Here is a 27666-nt window from a genome sequence, read left to right on the forward strand (position 1 = left end):
ACTTAGCATTATGAGGAACACCTGTGAGAAAACCGGGTGAACTTTATAAACTTTGTATACAATACTTTGACCAGGTACACGCGAACAGAAAATCCACCTGACACGTCCCATGGCCGATTTCCAAACTCCCCAAGGGTGATGGCAGTTTGGCGTGACAAGAAAACCAGTTTGTGCAGTTTTTACAAAATACAGTGCTACCTGTCTGTATGTGAAGGTTTCCTTCAAACTCGGCACAAATCAAACTTTATTTCCAACCACAAAAAGTTCCAAAACATTTATCGGAGACTTCTGTGACATTCTCAACCATGACTGTTGCAAAGATGAAGCTTTATTTTATTTTGACATTGGTTGTTATTAGCCACCATTGGTCTTCCTCTGAAAACGGGGGCTTATGTATTTGGTCTCGATTTGTCTGTGTGTGTGTGTGTGTGTGTGTGTGTGTGTGTGTGTGTGTGTGTGTGTGTGTGTGTGTGTGTGTGTGTGTGTGTGTGTGTGTGCGTGCGTGTGTGTTTGTTTCCGCGTGAGAGTGTGTGTGCGTGTGCGTGTGTGCGTGTGCGCATTTGCGTGTTTGCGTGCGTGCGAGTGTGCGTGAGATTGCGTGTGTGCGTGTGCGCGTTTGCGCATTTGCGTGCGTGTGTGTGCGTGCGTGTGTGTGTCTGTGTGTGCGTGCGTGTGTGCTTGTGTGCGCGTGTGTGTGTGTGCGTGTGTTTGCGTGTGCACGTTTGCGTGCGTGTGTGTGTGTCTGTGTGCCTGTGTGCGTGCGTGTGCGCGTGTGTGTGTGTATGAGCGTGTGTGCCTGTGTGTGCGCGTGAGAGCGTGTGCATCCGCAACCATATCTTGGACATGTCTTGACTGATTTTTTTTCGTACTTGGCACAAAGATAACACATGATGGTGTACATATGTACGTCGTTGTTATATGAGTATATATATATATATATATATATATATATATATATATATATATATATATATATATATATATACATATATATATACATATATACACATATATATATATATATATATATATATATATATATATATATATATATATATATATATATATATATATATATATATATATATATATATATATATATATATATATATATATATATATATATATATATATATATATATATATATATATATATACAGTCATGCGGCACTTAACGACGGGGTTACGTTCTGAGAAATGCGTCGTTAAGCGACGTCGTCGTTGTGCGAACATCATATTTTAATTTTTTTTTTTTCGTTTTCGAACATCGTTCTTACACAAACCTGAACACCTAGGCTATATGGTATACCCTATTGCTCCACGGATACAAACCTGTACAGCATGTTACTGTACTGAATACTGTCAGCAATTGTAACACACATCCAAGAGAGACGGAAGACATGTTAGTTTTACCTTTGTGCTGTTCATGACGGCCATCGGTGTTGTTAGCAGCAGCTTACAATCTCCTCTCGCATCGATTATAAAAAGGTGAATAAATAGCGTTTGGATTTTATAAACACGTAATAATTGCATCGATGTTATAAGTTATAAATGAAGAAACTGTGCTGTATGGGGATTGGATGCTTGCAGTCAAGTGGTTGGGTTTTATATTACGGCTCGCCCGCTAGGAGGCTTTTGCAGTGTACTCCCGCTCGCATGCAATAAAGCAGAGTTATTTCTGGGCCCCCGTGTCTGCCTGCCTCTCAAACACAACAGTTGGCGACGATGGATGGGAGTGACAGTAATCGAGTTACTGTTCACGGCAAAGTGCCGGTGTTCACCAGCGATGACTTTGAGCTGTTTTTGGAGCAGTTGGAATGTTATTTTGATGCAAACGGCGTGGCCGAGGAAGGCACGAAAAAGTCTATCCTTCTGGCATCACTATCGCGGGACAACTACCGGCTGTTAGGTGATCTGGTTGCTCCCGACAAGCCGAGAGACGACGTGCTGATGTCTGTGCGATTGTGCAGAAGATGAAAGCGCACACTGCGCCGGATAAGTCACCACGGCTAGCACGGTACGAGTTCGATCACCTGGCGAGGAGCCCGAGAGAGCGCGTGGCGGACTTCGTGGCGAGGGTGAAACATCTGTCCGTTACCTGCAAGTTCACGACGGATGAGCGTCCGGCCAGACTCAAAGATCGATTTATTTCCGGTTTGCAGGACCCGAAAATGGTTTCGGCGATACTGCATATGAAGTTCAAGGACATCACATTCGGCGCTGCGGTCGAAACCACGTCGGCTGTCGAACAGACCCTCAGGGATGTACGAGCCATCGCCAGTCAACCCATATCAGGTGACTTGGGGATCAACGCGATGTCCCATGCGCCTCAGGCTGCACGAACGACTTTTGGTATGAACCGCGGCCAGCCTTCGCAACACGTCCGATCGGGTGGCGAGGTGAACACGCAGGCATGTTAGGGGTGTGGAGGTCAGCACCTTTGGCGTGTATGCCCGTATAAGAACAGCGTGTGTTTGCATTGTAACAAGCCGGGACACTTGAAGCGTGTGTGTCGAGTGGCATTGGCCACCGTTAAGGACATGGACGGAGATGTGCGGGACGACCCCGATGACCCGGGGCGAGACCTGCAACCAATGATGAGTCTCTTTTCAATTGGTCCTGCGATGACACGACCAATGACGGTGGAAGTCGAGGTCAATAAAACGCCGATCATTTTCAAGATTGATATGGGAGCAGCTGTGTCGATCATAGGCGAACAGACCGCGCGTAAGCTGAACGGCCTGAAGCTTATCCGGTCAGACCTCACTGTACACATACACCAGCAAGAAGATAAAGCCGGTTGGAATGGCAGACGTCTCCGTGGCCTACCAAGGTCAGGACACCGCTCTCAAGCTGTATGTGGTGCGGGGGAGGGGGCCGTCTCTGCTCGGTCGGGACTGGCTGACCCGCATCAGGCTCGACTGGACAGCCATTCACCTTGTACAAACTATACCAGTAGGGTGAATATACTGATTCTGGCTCACTTTTCCCCATGTAAGTGAATGGGGGGTTTTTAGCGATTCATATTTTTTCCCTAAAAATAACCCCCCTTTTTATCCCAAGGTATATTTATTTGTCTCTCCTTTTAACCTTGGGGCACTCTTTTCAAACAACCAATGCAATAAGATAAAGATTTGTTCAAGTAGTAAAGTAGTAATGTGATTTGTTAAAGGTGATTCTAAAGGAATATCTGAAACATGTAAGCCTAGGGACACTCTTTTTCAAATAACCAATGCATATTGTTTAGCTCACTCATTGAACCTATAAAGATTTGTGCATTCTCAAATTCCTTCAATAGTTTAATTTTCTTTGCACAATAATCCCCATCTAAAACATTTGAATCTTTATATTTTTTAAGATACCCCTTTTGTGTCATTATGAAATGATAAACTTCTCTTAATGCTCTTGTTTGACCACCTCCTGAGCCTCAGATTTTTTTGCATAAGCCACACCCACTTTTGCTAAGCCCCGCCCACTTGCATGAGGTGTTTTATTACGCCACGCCCACTTTTCCGAAGCCCCGGCCACTTTTACTAAGCCTCTTACATCATTTCCAGTTCATTTCTGACTCACAAAGAAATCACTAGAAAATTCTAGAATGCTATGGTTTTGAAAAATTTTCAAAAAAATCCTCCATTTTGAAAAAGGAAGCCTTAGCAACCAGTCTTTCTCTGTAAAAGGTTCAACCCAAACCCCATTTAAAAATTTTTTTTCTGACAATGGAGTGCTGTACTGACTTTCAGGTTCCTTGGAGTTCTACTACTTGTATGGAACTAAACCTTCAAGTTGATGAACTGGATTCAAACCTCTTATCTATTGAGGTAAGATTTTATTTTCCTATTTACAGTTTGATTTAAGCATAGACTCATTTAATAATTAAATCACTTAATTAATACATTATTATTTTCTCTCACAGGAAATTGTATCTGAAAAATACCGATTTTGCCACAACTTGGGGTGAAATTGTTGGCTTGGTTGAAGACCTTGTGAGCGACCAAGACCCACAGAATGAGCTCGACCTTGATGGCCCAACCAAAGAGTTATACCTTGGAGACCAGCAAAATCCTGAAAAAGAGTTTTACAGCAATAAAGAGTTTTACTCATTGTGAGTTATCAAGACAATACCCACTGAACAAGTTATACCTTGATGAGCCAGAATACAAGTTTTACCTTGGAGACTGACAAATTAAAAAAATCAGTAAATGAGTTCTGCCTTGATGGTTTAAATAACTACCTTGGAGACTTGAAATGTGGGTTCTGGCTTGATAACTCACAATGTGATACGTATCTTGGAAACTCAACAGGAATGTGGTTATACCCTGGAGACTTGGAAAGTTGGGTTTATTTTGGAGACTTGAAATGCTACCACTCTTTGGGATCTAAACCTAGCGATGTAGTTCTTTGTTGGATGGTGCTTGATGAGAGCAATATCAAGAAAGTGCAGGAAAGTTCTTACTCCCCGTTTCTACTTCATGAAACCTGAAAGCTTTAAAAGACAGAATTGGAAGAGGAGAAAAAAAAATATTTTGTTGAAATAAGTATTTAAAAAAAGATATTGTGTTGGGTGAGGGTTGAGATTTTGAATGTGAAGGTTGGGGTGGGGGTTGAGATTTTGAATGTGAAGGTTGGGGTGGGGGTTGAGATTTTGAATGTGAGGGTTGGGATTTTGAATGTGAGGGTTGGGGTTGAGATTTTGAATGAGGGTCGGGGTTGAGATTTTGAATGTGAGGGTTGGGGTTGGGGTTGAGATTTTGAATGTGAGGGTTGGGGTTGAGATTTTGAATGTGAGGGTTGGGGTTGAGATTTTGAATGTGAGGGTTGGGAAACACACACACACACACACACACACACACACACACACACACACACACACACACACACACACACACACACACACACACACCAAACAAAAGTTAAGCCTTGACTATTCAGTTGAGGATTCCGTGTTTTGGATTCACAAATCTAAGAACGTCCCCCTTTGACAAACATTATATACTGCTGTACACCTCGGACTTGGCCCTCGAGTGTCCACAATGGTGTATAGTAAGTAGAAGGGAGTGAAGCGCCAACCCATTGCTACCCATGGGTATTATCTGCTTAGTTTTGTCTTTTGTAATTCCTGTGAATACAATGAACCTAAAATCTCTTCCCCTTCTAAATCATATATCTTATAAGTCCAAGGAACCGTATCTATTACATCAACAATTTTAAAAAGTTCGTTTAGTATAACTCTTTTCAAAATGAGATTTCCATCTATATATTCTTACGATATCACCAACTTTGAACTTAGGTTTTCTGACATTAATCTTTTTCATATTTTAATTTTGTAAATGTTTCTGATGGTTTCATATTCGTTGACGTGTGAATCGTGTCATTATACTTATCCACAATATCCTGAATAAAAGATGACCATTGTTGTGAACCGAGTTGTGTGAATTTTTTATATAGTCTCTTTTAAGGTACGATTAAAATGTTCAATAACAATGGCCTTTCCTTCATTAAAGGTACTGTATATTGTAATACTGTTATTTTTAGAAAATTCATAAATGTCTTGTTATTAAAACTCTCTACCCTCATGAGTCCACAATTTTTTAGGTTTTCTCTTACTTTTATTAAATATCTGTTGAAAGGCAAACATAAGGGTATTACCTGTTTTGTTTTTTAAAGGGACAACCTACATATATCTACTCCTCAAATCGATAACGGTTAAAGCATACTTGTACCCCTTATCATTATTGAGTTCAATCAAATCAGCGGACCAGATATAATCAACTTCCTTGGACTAAACCTTCCTTCTCTGAAACTTTGTGAATATTGGTTTATGTAATTCATCAGCTAATTGCTCTTCAATCTTAATGACATCATTTGAGCCTATAAGTTTTTTAAATTTCCAAGTCCAAATTTCAATTTAGCACTGATCAACTTTTTCTCTCAATGTTGGATTTTGTATCAGAGACAAATTATACAACATTTCTCTATCGGCTTCATGCTTTTCTTCCAAAGTTGTGGTATTCCCATAATCAATATCGTGTCTCATGTACACTTTATCAACCCTATTGATGGGCTTACTCCATGATTTACGATTGTCTGCCTCATGTAATCTTTTATCGAAGTTTGTGCCTGAACCACAGAAAGAATACCCTGGTAGATGTAATTCCCCTGGTATTCCAGTAGTCGTAAATTTACTTCCTGGTAAAAACTTTTGTATATCTCCTCCGAGTTTGTGTTTGGAGATAAATTGATTTTTTTTTTTGAATCACACACCGAACATATACCTTTTTGTATAACCCTGTTATTTTTACTTTAAAAATATGAAATATTTTTTGTATTGGTTTTCTTTTTACATTTGAGACAATAACTCATTTATGTGTGAGAAAAATTCCTACAGAGTGCGAAAACCTTTTTAGTTTCCAACATGCAAATTTGAATCTTAATTTTTAAATCATAAAGAATCCTTAGAAAAGTCTTTACTCTCTCTCCTCCATTTATTTGAGAAAAAAATGAAAAACTTTAATTAAAGTCGATATCTTGTCCTTGAAAACAGTCTTGTCGAAAATCTTGCTAATAGACTTCTCAATTCTTTGTTTTCCTCCTCGGTGGATTGTTATTTTCTGCAATACCCCCAATCTTTTTTTAATCTCACTGGTTTCCATATTTTCATATTTATTCATTCGCGCTCTCTCCTCCCTCTCCTCATTCTCTCTCTTCTCTCTCTCCTCCTTCTCTGTCTTCCCTCTCTCCTCCTTCTCTCTCTTGTCTCTCTTCTCTCTCTTCTCCCTCTTCTCCCTCTCCTCCTTCTCTCTTTCCTCGCTCTCCTCTTCTCTCTTTTCCCTCTCCTCTTTCTCTTTTTCCTCCTTCTCTCTCTCCTCCTTGTCCTCCTTTTCTCTCTCTTCATCTCCTTCCTCGTCCCTTACTAACCTTGAATCACTTTCACCCCATCGAATATCATACATATATTCATCGGGATTTCTTGTTATTCCTGTATCCAATTTTTTTTTTTTTTTTACAACAGGAAACCAATAAAATTTCTTTTGGATTTCTAAAAGAGCCTTACGTTTTCTTGACTTTATAATTTTTTCATTATTTAACATTTTAGTTAAATCCAAAGTTGTTGGTTAATCAACATCAGCATAATGCCAATCTTTTATTAAAAATACCTCATTCCTATGTTGTAGAACATATTTATTAAAATACCGAATACCCTTTTCTTGAAGGTATGCTTGGACACAGAAATGATAATTTTCTTGAAGCCTTCTTGCCGTCATTTATATATTAGAAATATCTGTTAGAATTATATGATGACACGAAACACCTCCCCATCTTCCCGTAGTTAAATAATTTTGTATTTCCCCACTTATTATATATAATCCTGTTTTTTTCTGTTTTAATGATATAAACTAGGGCAAAACCATTATTATATTTACCCTTATTAAATTCTTTTATTTGTTGTTTACTCATCGTGACTCCACAAAACTCATTCTCTATACCAAGTGGATAATATCCTTCCTTACGAGACTGATTTAATTGTTCCAGGTCTTTTAGGTCAATTTTAAATGACCAATTATACCCTAAATCATTCATATCATACCCCATTGTTCTATTCTCATACAAACCATACGCCCTTCTTTATAAAAAATTATTTTAATTTGGACTGTGAATTGTGTATGACCTGGAGATAAAATCAACACTTCTATATCTTTGGAATACACGGCCATTTTATTTAAGGATATATATTGTGATAAATCCCTTAATCTCACCAAGTCATTCGCGTCAGTCGGGCTTGGATAATTTTTTAATTTTTAGGCATTTTTCATATTAATATTTTTTGTTATACTATATTTATGTTGTTCAGCCTGTGCCTTTGTGTAATAATTTGATAAATCAATATGCAGTTCTTGGGATACACCAAAGATAGAACCATCTTTAACAACATAAGTCATTTATATTAGATTAAAATAATGTCATAAAAAAAATTTCGTTTTGTTGACATGAAATAACACATATAGACATACTTGACCACAACACTTGGAATTTAATTCTTGGACTAGAAATGTTTGATAAACACCATTCTGTAAGAACTTTATTACTTCAACAGGTGGTGGAAGACCAAAACTATCAAAATGATATCTGTCTTGGCTATTAAAAATACAAACCCAATGAGAACCGTTCCCATTATTAACTTCGAAGTTCATAATGATATTCTTTGTATGTTTAGACACGTTTGTTAATTCATTTCTCATAAAAATAACCACATTATGAATTTTTAATTTCTTACAATATTTGACAAGTTGTAAATTTGATGTTGTATTCTTTCCAAATTCTTTAAACCACTCATCAATGCTCATTTATTTATTAGAAAGATATAATCCATTACCTCTTTTAGTTAATTTTACACCTGCTTGTGCGATAGAAGAAAGCATATCTCCAACTCACAATCTCGCTTTATCAGGCAGACTTTCAAGTTTTTCAGCAAAATCTATAATTACACCACTTCCACTAATTTGTTTCTCCAACTCTTTGTTTTGTCTTTCCAATTTTTTTGAGCCCGGAGTTGAGCCTTCCTTTCATTGGCAGTTTTCACCGCCGTTGAAATACCACCCGTCAATGCTCCAACCGCACTTAAACCAGCAGATAAAGGAATTAGAAATGGGAGAAATCCTCCACTCGTCTCTCTTATTGAATATTTTTTCAACATTGGTTTTGTCATTTTAATTTTAAGTGAGCCAGTATCGTTCAAGATTTTAACCTGTTCTCTTGTGAGCAAAACATCAATTCTTACTGCTCCTTTTCTCTGAATTGTATTAATGTTAATCGTACAAGGCTTTTCATTTTGAACATAAGATGATAGTTTATGAAGATTGATTTGATTAACATATACCCCAGTTGGTACTTTGCCACTCATTTATTTAACAAAAAATTATGTGAGACTAATCATAACACCATTATCTGTATTAATCTGTAATTCTGTTTCTTCCAAAAGCAAACAATATGTATCAACTTCTTCACTCTCTCCTCTTTCAATGTATAGGGAAGTATCCACTCGATTTGACTTTATAGTTTCCTTTTGAGCACTCAGGTCAAACGCATAGATTGTATACAAACTTGTAAATGCTGTTATATCCAAAATAGGTTCTTTATTTCCATTACTTTCACACACCTTTTGGTAAGACTTGTATGCTTCAGCATAATCATTTTTTTTTCCCCAATTAATTTCCAATCGATCTCGTGAATAAAATGTTCCATCTCGAGAAACAGGAAGTTGTTTCACCTTAGCGTTATCACTCAATGCGTTATTCTTATCAGTCGCAGTATCATCATCTGTTTTTTTTATTTAATTATCCACAGATATCGTGGCTTTCCTTCCAGAACACCGAAATTCCACGTGCAAGTGGTTTGGTTTAGTTTAACGTGTTGACATCTTCTTTTGAGGTATGATACACTGAGTGGTTTCTTTGAGTTAAGTCTTCTATTCAACATCTCTTCTGTTTTAAGATTAGGAGTATATTCACTAAGATACCAACCCATTTCATCAATTACAAATTTATTCTGATCACCAAAAGCAATAGCAACACCAAAAAGTAATCTATTTTCATTATCATTCCTTTGCAGTTGAAGTCTAATTTTAAGACCATACAGAACTTTATCATGATCACAAAATCCAAATATACCTTTAAGAGGAACTGCCACAGTAAAACTATTAACTGCTTTTGTATCATCATTATACGCTCCTTTCCTTTGAATATATCCAGGGTCTGTGGTTGTTCCCGTTGACTTATCAGGAATAAAACCTTCGAAAGACCCCTTTCCCATTCTATCACTGAATGTATATAGTGTAAATTTCATCATTTCAGATACAGCAGAGACATAATCAACCGCTTCAACTTCTTGTGTCCCAATGTACAAATGAACACTATCAAACATTTTCCAGAAGAAATCATTTACGAGTGCAGCGTTTGTGTTATTCCCAGCCTTAGTGAATGTAAATTTACACAACAATAAACTTTCGGATAGATTCAAATAAGTTTGTTGATTATTTATTTCAAAACTTTTTGTACCACTTGCGTTCCAGTCTGTTCCAATTATGCATTTACCTTGAAGTAATCTTCTTTTAGTGGAGTTTGAGATGATAATAGTATCATCCAAATGATAGATACTATCAATTGCTTCGATACTTGTATTTATTTAGGAAAAAAGATATTAAAACTTTTGAAACCCTGACCCAAGTATTTGAATTATTTTCTGTCGTTCTTGGGGGGACAACTGAGTTTTGCCTTTCTTAATTTCTTTAATTGCTTGTAATTTATGAGATTCCTTCTGAGCATCTTTTATGCTCTTTACAGCACCTGCTGTAATTTAATTAAATGTAATTATTTAACAAAAAATTATGTGAGACTAATCATAACACCATTATCTGTATTAATCTGCAATTCTCTTTCTTCCAAAAGCAAATAATATGTATCAACTTTATACCCTAAATCATTCATATCATACCCCCATTGTTCTATTCTCATACAAACGATACGCCCTTCTTTATAAAAAATTATTTTAATTTGAACTGTGAATTCTGTATGACCTGGAAATAAAATCAACACTTCTGTATCTTTGGCCATATTTAACAAAAAATTATGTGAGACTAATCGTAACACCATTATCTGTATTAACCTGCAATTCTGTAGGATGGTAGGTGGTACAGTGGTGGGAAGTCGATTTAATATTTAAAAAATCATCTTTTTAGATATACACATTCTAAGGTCATTAAAAAAAACGAGAAGTCGAAGAGAGATAAACAATATACATTGTTTATAAGCTTTTGACTCTGTGTTTAATCCCCGTCCTTTCACACGCAGGACAATTCTCAAATTTGTCATATGGAGAATCAGGGAAATAAAGTGAAGCATATTTATAAAGTAAAACTGGTTATTTGCTGGTTTAAGTGCTGTAACCTGCTCCATTTCCCAGAGCAGAAGCAGTTGAACCAATTAGGTCTATATGTTTAAGAATAGTTGAACCGATACCCATTAGAGTATCGATTATCCCATATCCTCTAAATTGATGTCCGATACCCATTAGAGGATCAATTATCCCATCTCTAAATTGACGTCCGACACCCTGATACCCATTAGAGTATCAATTATCCGATCTCTAAATTGATGTCCGACTCCCCTTGGTCTCTAAGGTTTATAGTATCCTCCAGCAAGATACATACCTTCACCCTTGTAGTATGGGGAAAGGAACATCCCATCCCCTGTAATTATTTTTTATTTTCCCAACTCGTATTTCCTCACAATAACCATCGTATTTATTTATTGGAAAACTTCACGTAGGTGGATTCTGATGGATATAACTTCTCCATTAAAAGAAATCATACGATTATCTTGGTCGGTTATCCTAAAATTTACTCTGTGTATGGTTATTCCTGACACAGGGAGATAAACCAATTTTTTGGGGTTCCATATTGAATTTATAACCAATTGGGGTTGAGTATGCACTGAATGAAAATATTGTATTTGTTTTTATTCCATCATTATAAACACCATCAATCAAATCACATTGAATTAATACCGAATTTATTCCTGAGGCTATTTGAATGACATTTGTTTCTTTCTTACATATTTCTTTATTCCCTTTAGCCTCTTATCAATCTGATCACCATACTTATAAGCATATGCCTTTGCTCTCAATCGAATCAACTCACTCATTACTTTTCCACCCAACTCATCCTTAAAAACTTACCAATAACCTTTTCATTCTTTTTTGAAAATAACTAACTCTTCTTACTAAAATTACTTGTATCATATACTCCAATATTTTTCTTCATATCTTTATAAACATCATCAGTTTTTACATCTCGGAGAAAACTATCAGTGTCCATATATAACAATGAAACATTTTCACCATACTCTGTCTTTAAGCCATTATACAAATAATCATACATCAATATCTTTGATACATCAAAAACTGCTGTTCCAATATAAATTGGTTTATCCATTACAATACTTTCCTTTTCCATATGAATAGCAGAAAAGTTCTCTGAAAAAACCTCTTCTCTCTTAAAACTTGGTTTATTTATCAATCTAGAAGCTTCTTTCCAAGATGTTGCAAATCTAATGTTTTGCCTGTTTCTCACATTCTCCATTGTCTTTCCAAAGACAGCATTATTAATCAATTTATAGAATTCCCCTTCATATTTTACTTTTGTATTTGTTCTCATATCTGTATTGAATTTAATATACTTTTTCATCCAAGGACTTTGTTTATATTTTAAAACTCTATGAATTTTAGCTACTCTCAATCCTTCTCTCAAAAACTATTTCAAGCTTATCTGATGCAAAACATATCCCTCTTTATTATAGAATGGTGTTAATAACTTTTCTGTTGATTTGCCTTTAATATTAAAACTTTTATGATAATCACTTAACCATTCTTTCTTTGGGGTTTCTTTCTCACATGCAAAAAGAAGGTCTTTATGCTTATTATGAAGATCACTCGGGTACCTCAAGTCAACTTCAAAATAATAACCTTCTTCTTCCTCATTCAATTGCTCTTGAGAAGAAATAACTATTCATCAAAGCCTTTTCATAATCCTTTTCTTACACCCACTCTAATTTACCATAAGGCAGAGATTGGGACATTGCCCATCCATACAAATTATTAACATCAAAATACATCAAATAATTACTATCTTTTTCACTATCATAATTTGGAAGATATGTATTACTTGCTTTTGCATATCTTTTTGAACATGCTTGTGATATTCCACCTCTCTTAGACTTCTCAATCATGAAAAGCATATCTACATCACTGATTAAATCTATATCTTGTTTTGTCATTTTCAACATTGCACTCCAAGCTAAACCAGAAGCTGTGAAATAGTGGGCAGGATCTAATCCATAACAATTTTTATTATGACAGAGTGATCTAAAAGCTTCAAACACATCAGCTAACAATAAAACATCTGTTTTTCGATACAAATAATGATATTCTCCAAGGTTCTTTATCTTAAATATTTTCCAAATTTCTTGTGTGTGTTTATATTCCTTATCACTTATCTCTTCTTCATAAAGGTTATTATAGAAACTTTATTTTGAAGGAAGTTGTGTTTCTTTAAATCTCATAAATGAATCCAGAAAATCATAAGGATAAATTCCCTTACTTGCAAGAATTTTCTCTTTACTTTGAATTTCATTCCTTGTTTGAATTTCGTCTCTCGTTACAATTCCCTGTTTAATCAGAATTTCCTCTTTCGTTAGAATTTCATTCATTTTTTAAATTTTCTTTATAATTAGAATTTCATCTTCAGTTAGAATTTCTTCATTAATTTCCTCATTTATTACAATTTCCTCTTTACTTTGAATTCTCTCTTTAATCTGAATTTCCTCTTTAGTTAGAATTTCCTCTTTTGGAAAGAATGAATTAAGACTTGGAAAAGACCCCGTGGAGCTTAGATTTGATGCAAGGTAGGCTAGTGGTGTTCCCATCAACTTATAAGAATCTAGAAACCTAATACAAGTTAAAGGTTTTGTGAATATCATTTTTGTAAACGAAATATACTTTTGACTTGTGTTTGTTATGGCAGAAATATTCCCTGGTGTTTTTGAAAGTTCATTGATAAATAGATGTGTATCATAGTTGGTGCTGTTGTGAAGAAAGACTGGAATAAAAGAAGGGAATTTATAATTAAGATTACAACAGGAATGAGTGGGACCTCTATATTTACCAGTAAGATGACAATGATCCCTAACTTTAGACTCCTCAATTTCCTCCTCACAAATATGACAGATATTGTTCTTTCTAAATTCTAATTTTTCTTCTTCGGTTAATTTCATCGGTTCATCTGTTTCTTTCATTAATTTAGTTAGTCTTTTTCAATCCTTTTCTAATCGTTTTACAAACTCTTGTGAAGCTTTTTTCCACTATAATGTTCAAGTTTATTATACTTTTCTCCAACAGATGAATTGATATAATAACAGAAACCACAAGGAATGTTTTTGATATTTATTAGTATATGATTCTTTTGGATTAGGAGAAGCAGTATTTATCTCTTTTAGGATACATTCAAAATTAGCGTTTATCACAAATGGGTGCATGATAGATTTATTATAATCTTCAAAAGAAATCTTTTCACCAGGTTTAGGCATTGTAATTACAGCTCATTTATGATTACTACAATATTTTGAATGTTGTTCTAATCGTTCTTTTGCATGAAATGCATTAAGACATCGCTCACAAGGATATATTTTGTTTGCTGTTCTGAATACCTGAGAAGAGATTAATCTTGATAAATTATTGATGTATGTATAATGTGAATTCCTTCCATCACTAAAATATAAAAGATCAATGTGTGTTTCTTCCTTTTTACAGTTGTTTGAAATTTTTAATATTTGAACTTTGTTTGTATCCGTTAATCCAGATACATTAATATAAAGATTATTCTTTTTCACAAATTTAAGAATATCTGTTAGTGGCATTGGGAATTTAAAATCTGTAATATCCAAGGTATTCTCATATTTCATATATTGTTTTACTCTTTCTGAATTACAATTTGGTGGATGTAAGTGACCAAGAACAAACCAGAGAAAACATTTATTATCATTGTTCTTTATATTACCAACTGCCTTCTTTAGTTTTATTTCTTTTGGTAATTCAATATAAGAAGAAGCTTTAAGAGGGTTTGATTTTAGAATGTGTATATCTAAAAAGATGATTTTTAAAAATATTAAATCCACTTCCTACCACTGTATTATCAGCATCCTCCTCTTGCCTTGATAGTTCTTCATAAACCCCACTATTCAAAAAAATCTTGAAATGATGTTATAAAATGAAGTTCTGTTCTCATATAAGGAGTTTGTTCTTCTTCTTGTCTTTTCATATTCATTTTCACTCCCATATAAAACTTTAAAGTTTTCATTTCTTTTAATGTCTTTTTAATAACCTTTTCAACATCAGGTTTCACTATTTCAATTGATTCAGCTATTGATGATGGACCGGGTTCTCCAAATTGAAAAATCCTTATTTTTCTATGCCCTTTAAATGCCCCATCAGTGTTTTCAATGTAATAGTCTCCCTTTACTTTAAACTCATTTTTCTTGTGTTTTTGTGATTGAAGGCGATTCTTATAACTACTCTTCAAAACATCCTTTGAGCAGATATCACAATGTTTTCTTTCCAACTCATGAGGAGATATTTGATGAAATAGATGAAATGTGTGTTTGTTGGTTCTAAGGTGTTTTGTTATCATGTTTATATTCGTGATTACAAACATCACAGTTTGTTGTATTCACCATATTTATATAATGAAACTTTGCTTAAACTAAAATTTTGTTGATAAAAATTTTGTTTAATTTATCGGTGAACCTGTGCTTCAAACCATTTTATCCTCCAACTTTATTCACTTAATAAATACAATGTTTCAAGACACAAAAGACAAGTTTCAATCAATCTCTTCATTTGTAAAAGATACTGAGAAATATGTCAAAGATGTAAAATTGAACAAAGATAAATATAACAACTATTGGATAAAAACAATTATTGTAAATAATATGAGTTCTTCAATTTCCTTCAGTGGAAGGGCTTTTAGTATATCTGGAAGAACATCAATGAAAGTATCTCGAACAAAAGTTTCTCCTCTCCTTCTGGTAATATATTCAAAACTAGAAAAGCAATGAAACAAGAAAAAGTATCAAAAAATAAAAACCTTATGGATGAAGCTTTAGAAAGAAAAGATAAGACCATCTGTAATATGCAAGGAGAAATTTGTATTTTTTCAACAACCCTAAAGATGTAAATCCTGATGAAATAAAGGATGTTACTATATCAGGTGAAATGACATTTCGTTCAATAGTAGTTAAGGATCATTTTAAAATTACCTTTAAAATAAAAAATGTTGCAGTTGAATCTGGTAATGAAAAAAAGTATATAGATATCAATGGTAATGTGGTTATCCTAATTAATTACGAGTCAATATTCAACTGAAGATTTTGAAGATCATGAGAGTTTGTGTTCAAACATATGAAAGTATAGATGATTCCAAAGATGAATTTTAGTTTAAGTAAAGTTTTACTTTATAGATATGCTTCACTTTACTTCCCTGATTCTCCATATGACAAATTTTAGAATTGTCCTGCTTGTGAAAGACGGGGATTAAACACAGAGTCAAAAGCTTATAAACAATGTATATTCTGTGATTATCTTCGAATTAATGATAATAAAAAATATAAAAACGAAAATAATTCTTTTAGATTTACACCAAAAATGAATTACTTTACAAGATTGATTAGAGAAATGAATGTAAAGTATGAAGGTGATAACACACCTTTCCTTACAAGGGAAGAAACTGAACATATTAGAGAAATGTTCAAAGGATTGTTGTTATATATTATTCACGATTGTCATTTTCAGGGAAATATCAACACAAGATATTGCATAAATAAAATAATGGATTATCTTGAAATTAAACCTGAACTTAGGATAAAATATAGAGTTTCTAAAAAAGCCAATAATAAATTAAATAACCTGTTTTCCAAATATATAAATGAATGATTTTTTACCCATTTGGGAAAATAAGATAAAATTTTACAATCATAAAAATCTTCCAAATTCATTAGGATGTCTCAGAGTTGGTTCAAGCGGATGTGGAAAAACCTGCTTACTTTTGAAGATGCTCCTGACTCACAACTTTTTAGATTATGATAATTTAATAATTTTCACAAAGTCACGTTTTCAAGCAGAGTATCAATTACTCTCACAAGGTTTTAATGCTGGTCTTCAAAAAGAAGATATAATCGGTTTATTTAAACTTCAAAAAAACCTAAATTATTATAACATTGAAGATATAATACAACTATTTTATGATACACAGAGATGTAAAAAGAAATCAAAACTGATAACTTGTATTCTTTATGATAAAACGGATGATATACCATCACCCCAAGATTTGGATAAATCAAAAAAGAACCTCGTTATCTTTGATGATTGTGTTAATGAGAGAAACCAAACGGTAATGGACAGATATTACACAAGAGGGAGACATTCTTCTTGTAATTGTATTTATCTTAGTCAATCATACTTTCAACTTCCTCGTCGTTCCATCGGAAACAATGCTAATACTTTTATTTTATTCAAGTTAAATTCAATAGATATAAACAATTTTTGGAGAGATAATTGTTCCACATTATGTAGTAAAAAGGAATTTGGGGATTACATGAAGCACACGACTGAAAAATATAAATATATTGTTGTTAAACAAGATGAGATATTAAATGATATTTTCCAATAAATAAATGGATGCAAAAGATAGAGCAAGATTTTAGGAACATCGAGTTGCTTTCAAAAGTTGTAAAACAACAGGAAGACATAAAGAAGAAACGCAGACAGAAACAAACGGGTGAAGAAGCATTTGAAAGAAAACAAGAGAAATCTTTTAAACCACTAATAAAAACTTCCAAATAAAAAATTATCGATGTTTCCACAGTTCCCACAATAGAATATACTCCTAAAAAATTTCAAATGATAAAAGATTTCAGTCAAATGATGGAGGAAGAATTAGAGCATGTAGGGGAATTAGAATATGATGATGAAGGATTATTTCAACAACTGGAAAAGATTAATCACCTCCCTGCTTATATTGTGAATGCTCTTTAAAACAATGAATATTCAGCGGAATCAAAAACCAAAGCAGGATTCATTCCAACAGAACAACCAGCAATATTTCATCTTGTTCAATAAAAGGTATTGATATTTAATGATGAATTAAGGTTCTTGAGTTTTGCTCAACCCCCTGTTAAATTAACCCCCAGATTAATGTTGCTTCTCACAAAAGATGGAAGACAAGCTTCAACTGTGAGGGGTGAATCAAAGTATTTTGATAAACCATAGGATATGAAAAATAATGATGATAGAGTATATATTGATCTGCTGAACTCTGTTGATTATCGGGTTAGTCTTTCTGGTAAACGTAGCAACAATGAGAAGGAGAAACACATTATTCAGGCTTTAAGTATCCTTAGTTCAGGTATTAGTTTTCTTCCAAATGACCCATTGCAATAAGTTACTAGACTGTTATTGTTGTTAGGTAGTAAGAAGGGTGGAAATAACAATTGTTTTAATGAAGCATCAGCCATTTTAGACCAGTCGATGAACATGAAAATAATTCATAAATCTCAATATAAAGACATTTTATCTCATATTAAATAAGATGAGAGCCTGGTGTTGGTGCAGTGGTTAGTGCAGTGGCTTGGGATCCAAAAGGTCCTGAGTTCAAGCCCCGTTGGGCCACTGAATTAATACATCAGGGGGTTGACTCAGCCTGTCATCCTTCCGAGGTCGGCGAAATGAGTACCAGGTGCACTGGGCCAGTGTATACCCTGGTTAAAATAGGTGTGCCATATCCCTGCGTCGTAAGAGGCGACCAGGGTTGCGTCAGAAAGGGCATCCGGCGTAAAACATGTGCCAAATCACTATGCGGATCATATGGATGATCCGCTGTGGCAACCCAAAAAGGGAGCAGCCGAAAGAAGAAGAAGATTAAATAAGATGAGAAGCACAATCCTGAGCTTTAATTTCACAACAAGCTACCACACATCTTCATTCCCATACCCACTACAACTTGACCCAACAAAAGAATATGAGGCATCTTCATTGTCCATGGAAACTTATAATAACCTATTTAATATAACTGAGAAAAATGACAAGTTTAGTTATAATCCGGGAAGTGGATACAAAATGATAACAGTCTCACCCGGAGCATATGAGATTTCTCAAATATCTTCCGAAATTGCTCGTCTTATGAAAGAACAGTGTGATGAACCAAAAAATATTATTATAGACCTTCAAAAACATACTTCAAAATGAATGATTAAACTTAAAAATAACTAAAAGATTGATTTCACAAAAGATAATTCATTTACAGAGTTATTGGATTTCTCCTAAAAAAAGATTGAAACTAATGGGACGTTTTACAGTGATTCTTTATAAAGATTGCCCTCCCTCGAGTTAGGTGTGGTGAATTCCGAGGTTCTTTCCTCTGGCATGTCAGTTTTATTATTTTATTATCTTGCCAAAACGAAGTTTTTGCAAGATATGTTCGTCAGCTTGTATGGTTTTTTTATTTGTTTTTTGTTTGTCTGTAATCACATATAAAAAATTCTGCAGAGCACAGTTATCATTGGAAATTTTTGTAACCGCATATCAGAGGCCTATAGAGGTCCCTTTCAGCGCATAAAATTTTGAAGGTCAAGGTCAAAGGTCAAGCTCACTTTGTCACAATCAGGGTAGTCGACAAAACCCTTATTTTTTGAGTAATTTTGATCGGATAGTCTTCAAACTTCATGGGAATATAGTTCATGGTCTGGCGCTCAGCTGATTAATTTTTGGTGGCGATTGGCCTTGACCTTCATGGTTAACGCCTTAGGTCAAACATATTTGACCCCAAGGTCAAATTTTCAAGTTTTAGGAACCATATCGTGTAGTACCTCAAATTGAACACCTCGATGAGTGCTTTCTAGATATGTCAAGCTTGAGACATTATGACGTCATTTGGTGACGTTATGAGGCAAACGCATATTTTTCATGGTTACTCTGTAGAACGATTCTCATCGGAATCTCTCGTAGGCAGATATTCCTCAAGGAGTCGCTCCTGGTAGATCGCAGCTCTGTTCACCTCAGTGTGACCTTAAATAAGTCACACGTGGTCACCTTTTGGCAAGATACCGGTCACCCTGCGGGTGACATTGGTTTATTTATCTCTTTTTGAGTAAGGTGAATTTATTTGCTCCAGGTGCAATAGCTCTCCTGATTGGTGAGATCGCTTTTATGTTTTTTTTTATCATTCCTCCCAACCCAATTAATAATTGAAGAAACCTGTCATTATGAGTGAATTGCCCTTTGCCAACAATGTGCAGTAAGGTGTGTCCAGGTACCTTGGAGATATGCGTAGCCCTCCTCCTCGTCGTTCCATTTGTTCAGTGGATATTCAGAACACGGATCAAGTCACCAGGATGGGGAAGGTGAACCTGGGTGGGGAGGACGTGGGGCATATTGCCATTCCTTTCCAGATCGGGCCACCTCCCCCACCTTACTCCATGGATAAACAAAATCACAGGTTTGGTTTGGTTACCCAGGCAGTTACGTTGTGGTGAATAGAAGGTTCACCATGAGCACAATTATGTTGAAAATGAAGCATATTCCCAATGCTTTTGTCATTAATCTTTCTTTGATTTATTTTATCTCTGCTAATTTTACACTCATAATATCCACCGAAGAGGATCGATTACTAAACCCCATGAAGACACCTTTTAAATTCAAATTGTTATCGGGTTCTGCTCTGCTGATAAGTTTCATGAAGAATCAGACTGTGTGGCACTCTTACTTTTCACTATTTATTTCTGGTTTGATGGGTTTTAAATCGCCCATTCTCCTCCCTGGACCCCTTACCCCTAAATTGACTCGAATTTTCATTTTCCACAACACTTACCAAGTACTTTTAATGCCACCTAATTTATTTGCGACTGTATTTTGTGGAGTCTCAAGTGGGGCACGGCCATGGACTCCTCTCCCGGTCGCGTATGGCTGTCGGGTCTTTGCAGCAAGCTGTCCTTGGCTGCTGTGCAGATATATCTCCCTTTCAGTGGTTCATGAGAGGTCGCTGCACTTGATGGCGCCACACACACAATAAATTAAATAATATCACAAGTTGGACATACTGTCCATGTAAATGAAACAACTTCGACGTGGCCATGCTGTTGGGGATTTAAGGCTTTCCTTCTGCGTTTGTGATGATCACACCCAACTATCATGATCCAAGTTGCTCTCCTTTGTCACTCCCTTCACAAGTATTCCTCCAATTAACCTCCCCCCCTCTCCTACATCACGCCACCCTATCTCCCACATCACCCCACCCTCTCACTGCCAACTCACTCTTTATTCATGTCTAACAATATGATAGTAATACACAACCTCGTTCTACTGAAACAAACACTTGGCATTATGAGGAACACGTGTGAGAAAACCGGGTGAACTTTACAAACTTTGTATATAATACTTTGACCAGGTGGGCAGGTACACGCTTACAGAAAATCCACCTGACACGTCCCATGGCCGATTTCCAAACTAACCAAGGGTGATGGCAGTTTGGCGTGACAAGAAAACCAGTTTGTGCAGTTTTTACAAAATACAGTGGTACCTGTCTGTATGTGAAGGTTTCCTTCAAACTCGGCACAAATCAAACTTTATTTCCAACCACAAAAAGTTCCAAAACATTTAGCAGAGACTTCTGTGACATTCTCAACCATTACTATTGCAAAGGTGAAGCTTTATTTTATTTTGACATTGGTTGTTATTAGCCACCAGTGGTCTTCCTCTGAAAACAGGGGCTTCTCGATTTGTGTGTGTGTGTGTGTGTGTGTGTGTGTGTGTGTGTGTGTGTGTGTGTGTGTGTGTGTGTGTGTGTGTGTGTGTGTGTGTGTGTGTGTGTGTGTGTGTGTGTGTGTGTGGCTTTGTGTGCATCCACAACCATATCTTGGACATGTTTGAACCGATTTTATTCGTACTTGGCAAAAAGACAACACATGATGGTATACATGTATGTATACATACATATATATATATATATATATATATATATATATATATATATCTTCTTCTTCTTCTTTCGGCTGCTCCCGTTAGGGGTCGCCACAGCGGATCATCCGTATGATCCGCATCGTGATTTGGCACATGTTTTATGCCGGATGCCCTTCCTGACGGAACCCTGGTCGCCTCTTACGACATACGGATATGGTACACCTATTTTAAACGGGCTATACACCGGCCCAGTACACTGGTACTCATTTCACCGACCTCGGAAGGTGACAGGCTGAGTCAACCCCCTGGTGTATGAATTCATTGGCCCAACGGTGCTTGAACTCTGGACCTTTTGGATCCCAAGCTGCTGCCCTCACCACTGCGCCAACACCAGGCTCCATATATATATATATATATATATATATATATATATATATATATATATATATATATATATATATATATATATATATATATATATATATATATATATATATATATATATATATATATATATATACACATACATACATACATACATACATACATACATACATACATACATATATTGTTGCGAATTCGCGCCCACCGGCGTGCGGATGACCGTGTCACTCGAATCGCGACCGCGTCGCCCACCGGAGGGACAATTCAGTCGTGACTCTCCGGGAACTATCGCCCGGAGCCAGTCACGGGTGGGCCTTTCGCCCTCACCACAATCGTGCCAATCGGCCACCCGCGTAGGCTAGGGTTCTTCGCCAAACTCGACCTACCAAAGTACCCACGCGGAATGTAAACCTGGGCGATCGTACCTCGCCGCAGGCCGACTCCGGACACGAACCACTTAAGCGGTCCGTTCCATGCTACAGTGATAACCGAGCGGTGTTTTCATCGGCCTTGAGGGTTCCAATTAATTACCGGGCATATTAAGCCCACTACAAACTCTTTACGTGAAGCAGGATGGGGGAGGGAGATGGCTGGCTGGCTTGGGTCCCGCGACGAGCGGTCCCACACCGCGACCTCGTCGCCGACCGCCGTCCTTCTCGCCTCGGACCCGAGCTCCTTTGCCTCTTCCCGCAACTCTTCTCAGCCGACTCCAGAACCCAACTCGAAGACACACCGATCACTTCGCCACCCGACTCGACTGACTCTCTACCCGACTCGACTGACTCTCCACCCAACTCGACTGACTTAATTTGCCTTGCGCTCGCCTTCTTATAGGCCGGCAGGAGCAGTTAATATGCAAATATCCGGATCAGGATGACCTCAGGGGCAGAGCCACGCTCGCCCATTGGTCGGAGGAAAGGGGGCGTGAATCTCCCCTGATCCTAGAATTTGCATATATCGATTTCACACAGACGCGCCTGGAGGCGGGGCCAAGCCGCTCCGCGCTTGCTAATTGGACGGAGGGGAAGTGGGCGTGTCGCGCTCTTGATCCGAATTCTCCCTCGGAAAGGCCGCTATTTGCGCTCGCAGCTCGGTGCGTTCAGCACCAATTGCCGAACGGGCCCGAGACAGCCCGACGCTCCGTGTTCACAGGTGGTGCAGGAATGGCCGTGGAAGGAGAGAGGTGAAGGTGGTGGAGGGTTTTCGGCTGTGGTTTGATGGTTATGGTGCTGTTTGGGAATGGCGGTGATGCGATGATGTGGGATTGAGTTGTGAAGGTAAAGGTCATGGCTGTTGGCGTTGTTGTTGTTGTCCGAGGGTTGGAGCATGGTTGCAGTTGGTGACGATGGCTGGCGTGGTGGTTGTTGTGTGATGGCGGTTGAGACGTGGTTGGTTCAAAATATAGATGGAACAGAAAAACGGCTATCTTAAAGCGTCGCAGCCCGGATGAATCACATAAATTCCCACTATACAACGGGTTTTGGCAAACTACACATGTACTTAGAGATATCTCACCTACGGGCCCTTTATGGTGTAATGCGAATTTTCACAGCCGTAACACTACCCCATCTCCTTTTTACAGACTCGTCCCGAGTCGTTAAATTTTCGTGTGCCATCATGTGTCGTTCTCCCCTAGTACATTTTACCTTCGGATCCCTGAGTGCGGCATTCATGGTATTCGTGTCCCCAAAATAAATAACCTGAGGGATGAGTAACTAACTAAACAAACCCACTCATATGGATGACTTAAATAAAATTGCCGGCGCTAAGATAGACATGCCGTGGGCGCACTCATATTTACAGTACAACTTAACCTTAGCTTACAAATTTTACACTAAACCATGGCCCAGGATCAATGGACTCTGCAAAGAGAAAAGCAGTTAGCAGGGAGCCAGGCTGCTCGCATGCAGTCTCTGGCTCATGCAATGCAGGTGGCCGGGAGCGTGGCCGGCTGCTCACACGCAGTCCTAGGCCTCCCCCTTTTAAATGGGCGCAGCGAACAGTGGTGCATGGGCTGCACAAATGCAGTCTCCTTGTGCGGCTGCCAACAGGGCAGTCCCTGCAGCTTGCAAACTGTTGCGACGATCCTGGCACACATGGCAATGAACAAGGGGGGGGGGGGCAAAGCAAAATTGACGGGGGCAAAAAGTAGATGAGGGCAGTGGGCATGGCATGGCAAAGGCAGCAGGCAACCACAGCCTGCAGAGCAAGGCCGTTGCAGGCAAACACAGCCGGCAGACTAACTGGCCGGCACAGGCCTTGCAGTAAAAACCGCCGGCCGATGAACTGGCCGGCACAGGCCTTGAAGCACAGCAACTGCAGACGATCCGGCCGGTACAGGCCTCGCAGCAAAACAACAGCTGCCGATGAAGTTGACCGGCCTTTGCCTTGCAGTGCATTTTGATGGAGGGAGTGCGGTGGTGCTGGCCACTCGGAAGGCAGGCTCGGACCTGCCTACTGTCTCCCTCACACCTATTGCCTTTGCCTGTCACTATCTATACCCACTCCCTTAATTGTAAAACCCAATTTAGCCCCAACTTATTTTTTTGTTGTTTTTATTTTTACTTCCCCACTATAAATCGTCCCCGAACCCACTTTACTGTCCTTGTTCGGCTAACCTATCCTCCCCTAGCCTACTCCCAACCTCTACGTTCCCTTCCCGGAGGGGAATGAGGGAGAGCTAGCATCATGTGCTGAGGCCCAATTCAAGCCTCAGGATGGCCTCCCTAGACTTCAGCGATCTATAACACAAAGTGGGTCCAGTGGCCCACAACGAGAGCGAAGGGATGGATGGTGCGGAGGGGTACACTTCCTAATCTACCCTAACCATTAACCTTTAAACTACTCCAGGGCTTTCAACAAGTGCATCTTGCTTAAACTATTGGTTCTATCAACCCAGATTCCCGTCGCCTGTGTTGGTGTCCTCACAATTTCGGGCCTCGCCCCCCAATTTTCCTTCCGTGCCCTCACATGGTCTCATGGCTGGGATGCGTGGCTCCCTTGGCAGGCACGACCCTCTGCCGATTCTCCAGCTATGGCACCCCCGGTCACGACACTGCCTCCGAGCCTACCAGCTCCCTAAACACCGGGGAGTGCCCTCCCTGGCGACTCCCCTGAAACGCTCACATGGCATGCTGGCTTCCTGGGCCCCTTTCCGAGGGTCACCCGTGCCCACAACACTGCCCAGGCGGCTAACGGCGCCCCGGGCCCCCACATCATGCGGGCGCACCCGTGCCCACTACGCTATCCCGGCCCCCTATGGGCCCTTGGCCGACTACGGCCGACTAGCCTGGTGCCCGGGGTACCCACTCAGCGATACTCACCTTTCGCAGCCACACTCCCAGCCTGTCAACAGGGCTCCTGCACCCCTCCAAATTTGTATCGAGCTGACACTCCCACCAACTGGAAAACGACTTCCATTTTGTCAATTTAACTAACCCCCTAACTCACTCTACACTGACCCCGGGGTCCCTTGGGCGGGAGTCACTCCTCCCCCCAATCACTCAGCGCACCATGCATTCCACATTCGCTCTATTCACACAGACCCGCTGTCCTCACTCACTCAACATGTCTCCACCTCACTACTCTTCAACACACACACTGCTGAACTCTGCCATCCTTCTGCTTACATCCCCTAACTAACTCGTGCTCTCACGTCGTCCCTTACCATACAGCACGTTCCTTTTAACACTATGTAGCAAAGCTACATCCCCTCTACACACTCACCGTCTGTCACTGTCCTCATATCCTTATTTGCAGGGGGGATTTCATCCCTCCATACCGTGCTTGTGAACTCGTTGCAAGGCTCTGCGGGAGCGGCTGTTCCAGCACCGACTCCTCCGGCACGACATATCCATGAAGGCGTAAGGTCGCCCTTGTAAGGTCTCAGGCGGTCCGCGTTAATGATCCGGGGAAGGGCCCGTGGTCCCATTTTAATTTTTAGGACCACGTCACTGATTTGCGCCAGGACGACCCCCGGGCCCTGCCAAGGTGAGGTGAGCTTCGGGCATCTGCCCTTCCTCCGCCGGGGGTTAAAGAACCAAATCTTCGCCCCCGGTGGGTATTGGCTCACCTGGCTCCGGTGGTCGTACCTGCGCTTCATCTTTATACCCGTCTATTGGAGCTGGTGTCATGCGAAGGCATGGACCTTCTCCATGCCTTCCTCCAACCGACGGGCATAGCCCTCCCCCGGGGGCCTATCAAGCCGCTCAGGCGTCGAACCGCACAATAAATCGACGGGGCTTCTCAGCTCCCGTCCATACATCAACAGCGCTGGACGACACGTGGTAGACCCGTGCTGGGACGTGTGATAGGCCATCAAGAGGTACGGGAGATGTTCGTCCCAGTCCTCCTGGTTAGTGGCGGTGAAGAGGGCCAACTGTTGGACCAGGGTCCTGTTGAACCTCTCCACCATGCCATCAGACTGTGGTCTCAGGGGCGTTGTCCGTGTCTTTCGAATTTCCAGGAGTCTGCACACTTCTTTTAGTAACTCGCTCTCAAAATTTCGTCCCTGGTCCGTGTGCAGCTCCTGCGGAATCCCATACCGGCATGTAAATCCTTCTACGAAGGCCTTTGCCACGACCCCTGCTTCCTGGTTGGGAAAGGCAAAGGCCTCCGGCCAGTTGGTGAAATAGTCCATAATTACAAGGATGTACTTATTACCCTGGCGAGTGGGGGGCAGTGGTCCCAAAATGTCCATGGCCACTCGCTGAAGGGCGGCCCCAACCTGATGTAGTTGGAGTGGGACCCTCATCCTCTGTGGCGGTCCCTTTTTCGCAGTACGGGCGTCGCATGCTCGACACCAGTTCTGTACATGGTGCCCCATGTTAACCCAATAGAACCGCCGGCGGACCCGAGATTTTGTTTTGGTCCTGCCCAAATGGCCGCCGGCGCGGGTACCGTGCACCTTTTTCAAAATTTGGGTCTTAAACCCATCAAGGACTATCACCAGCCAAGAAGTTTGTTCGGAAGGAATCTCCACCCACTTGCGATATAAGATGTTGTCCCTCATTTCTAGGGTCCTCCACTGAGCCCAGGATGCTTTTGTTCGCTCTCTGAATGGGGCGATCTCCTCCCCACTGGGCCTCCTGTTTTCCTGGACCCATTTGTACACTGGCCCTATCACGGGGTCTTCCCGCTGGGCTGTGCTCCATGCCAATCCACCAAATTCCTCCCCCGCGGTTAGTGGCAAAGTTGGGCCTACCACCCGGGCCGCACGGACTGGGAGTTTCGGGGAGGTGTCTGCCAATTGGTCCCTCTCCTCATGTCTCGTGCAATATCTGCAGTTTTCTCCCAGACAGGGGCGTCGAGAGAGTGCATGGGCATTCCCATGAGCCTTACCGGCTCCATGGACCACACTGAAATCGTACTGCTGCAACTTTTCCAACCACCTTGCAAACTGGCCTTCCAGTTCCTTGTACCGTAAGAGCCATTGCAAGGATGAATGGTCAGTTCGAACCAAAAATTTCCTCCCGTACAAGTACGGGTGGAAATGGCTCACGGCAGACAGCATAGCCAATAGCTCCTTGCGAGTTGCGCAATAATTTCGATTGGGCCTACTCATGGCCTGACTGTAATACGCGATCACTCTTTCCATGCCCCCCTGTGTCTGAGACAAGACTGCTCCCAATCCTTCCTGGCTTGCATCCGTGTCCAGGGTATACATCCCGTCATCGGTGGGGTACGCTAAAACGGGTGTGGATGTCAAACACCCCTTTAATTTGA

General features: G+C 39.4%; 1 protein-coding gene and 1 long non-coding RNA gene across 9 annotated transcripts in view; one reads left to right on the forward strand and one right to left on the reverse strand.

Annotated features, from left to right (window-relative positions):
* Positions 1–4903, forward strand: part of LOC147027998 (uncharacterized) — a 9542-nt gene extending 4639 nt beyond the window's left edge. Inside the window, exons 2-3 of the long non-coding RNA XR_015057382.1 lie at positions 3744–3821; positions 3917–4903. This is a non-coding gene — a long non-coding RNA (uncharacterized LOC147027998). The remainder of the gene's footprint in view (positions 1–3743; positions 3822–3916) is intronic.
* The window catches only part of LOC147027997 (uncharacterized), an 89029-nt gene that overhangs the window by 6009 nt on the left and 55354 nt on the right, over positions 1–27666 (reverse strand). For 3 of the 8 annotated variants that reach the window (XR_015057380.1, XR_015057381.1, XR_015057377.1), the window contains exon 1: positions 1414–1428. The gene's annotated coding sequence lies outside the window, so the exon portion shown is untranslated. Of the gene's footprint in view, positions 1–97; positions 113–1413; positions 1429–3937; positions 4066–19916; positions 20010–27666 lie in introns of those variants that run through there. The other 5 variants (XR_015057376.1, XR_015057375.1, XR_015057379.1 and 2 more) reach the window with 4 other exon arrangements.

This window comes from Eptatretus burgeri, chromosome 4, assembly GCF_056783735.1.
Source record: "Eptatretus burgeri isolate ZD-2024b chromosome 4, Ebu_testis_v1, whole genome shotgun sequence".
In the NCBI taxonomy this organism is placed as follows: Eukaryota; Metazoa; Chordata; class Myxini; order Myxiniformes; family Myxinidae; genus Eptatretus; species Eptatretus burgeri.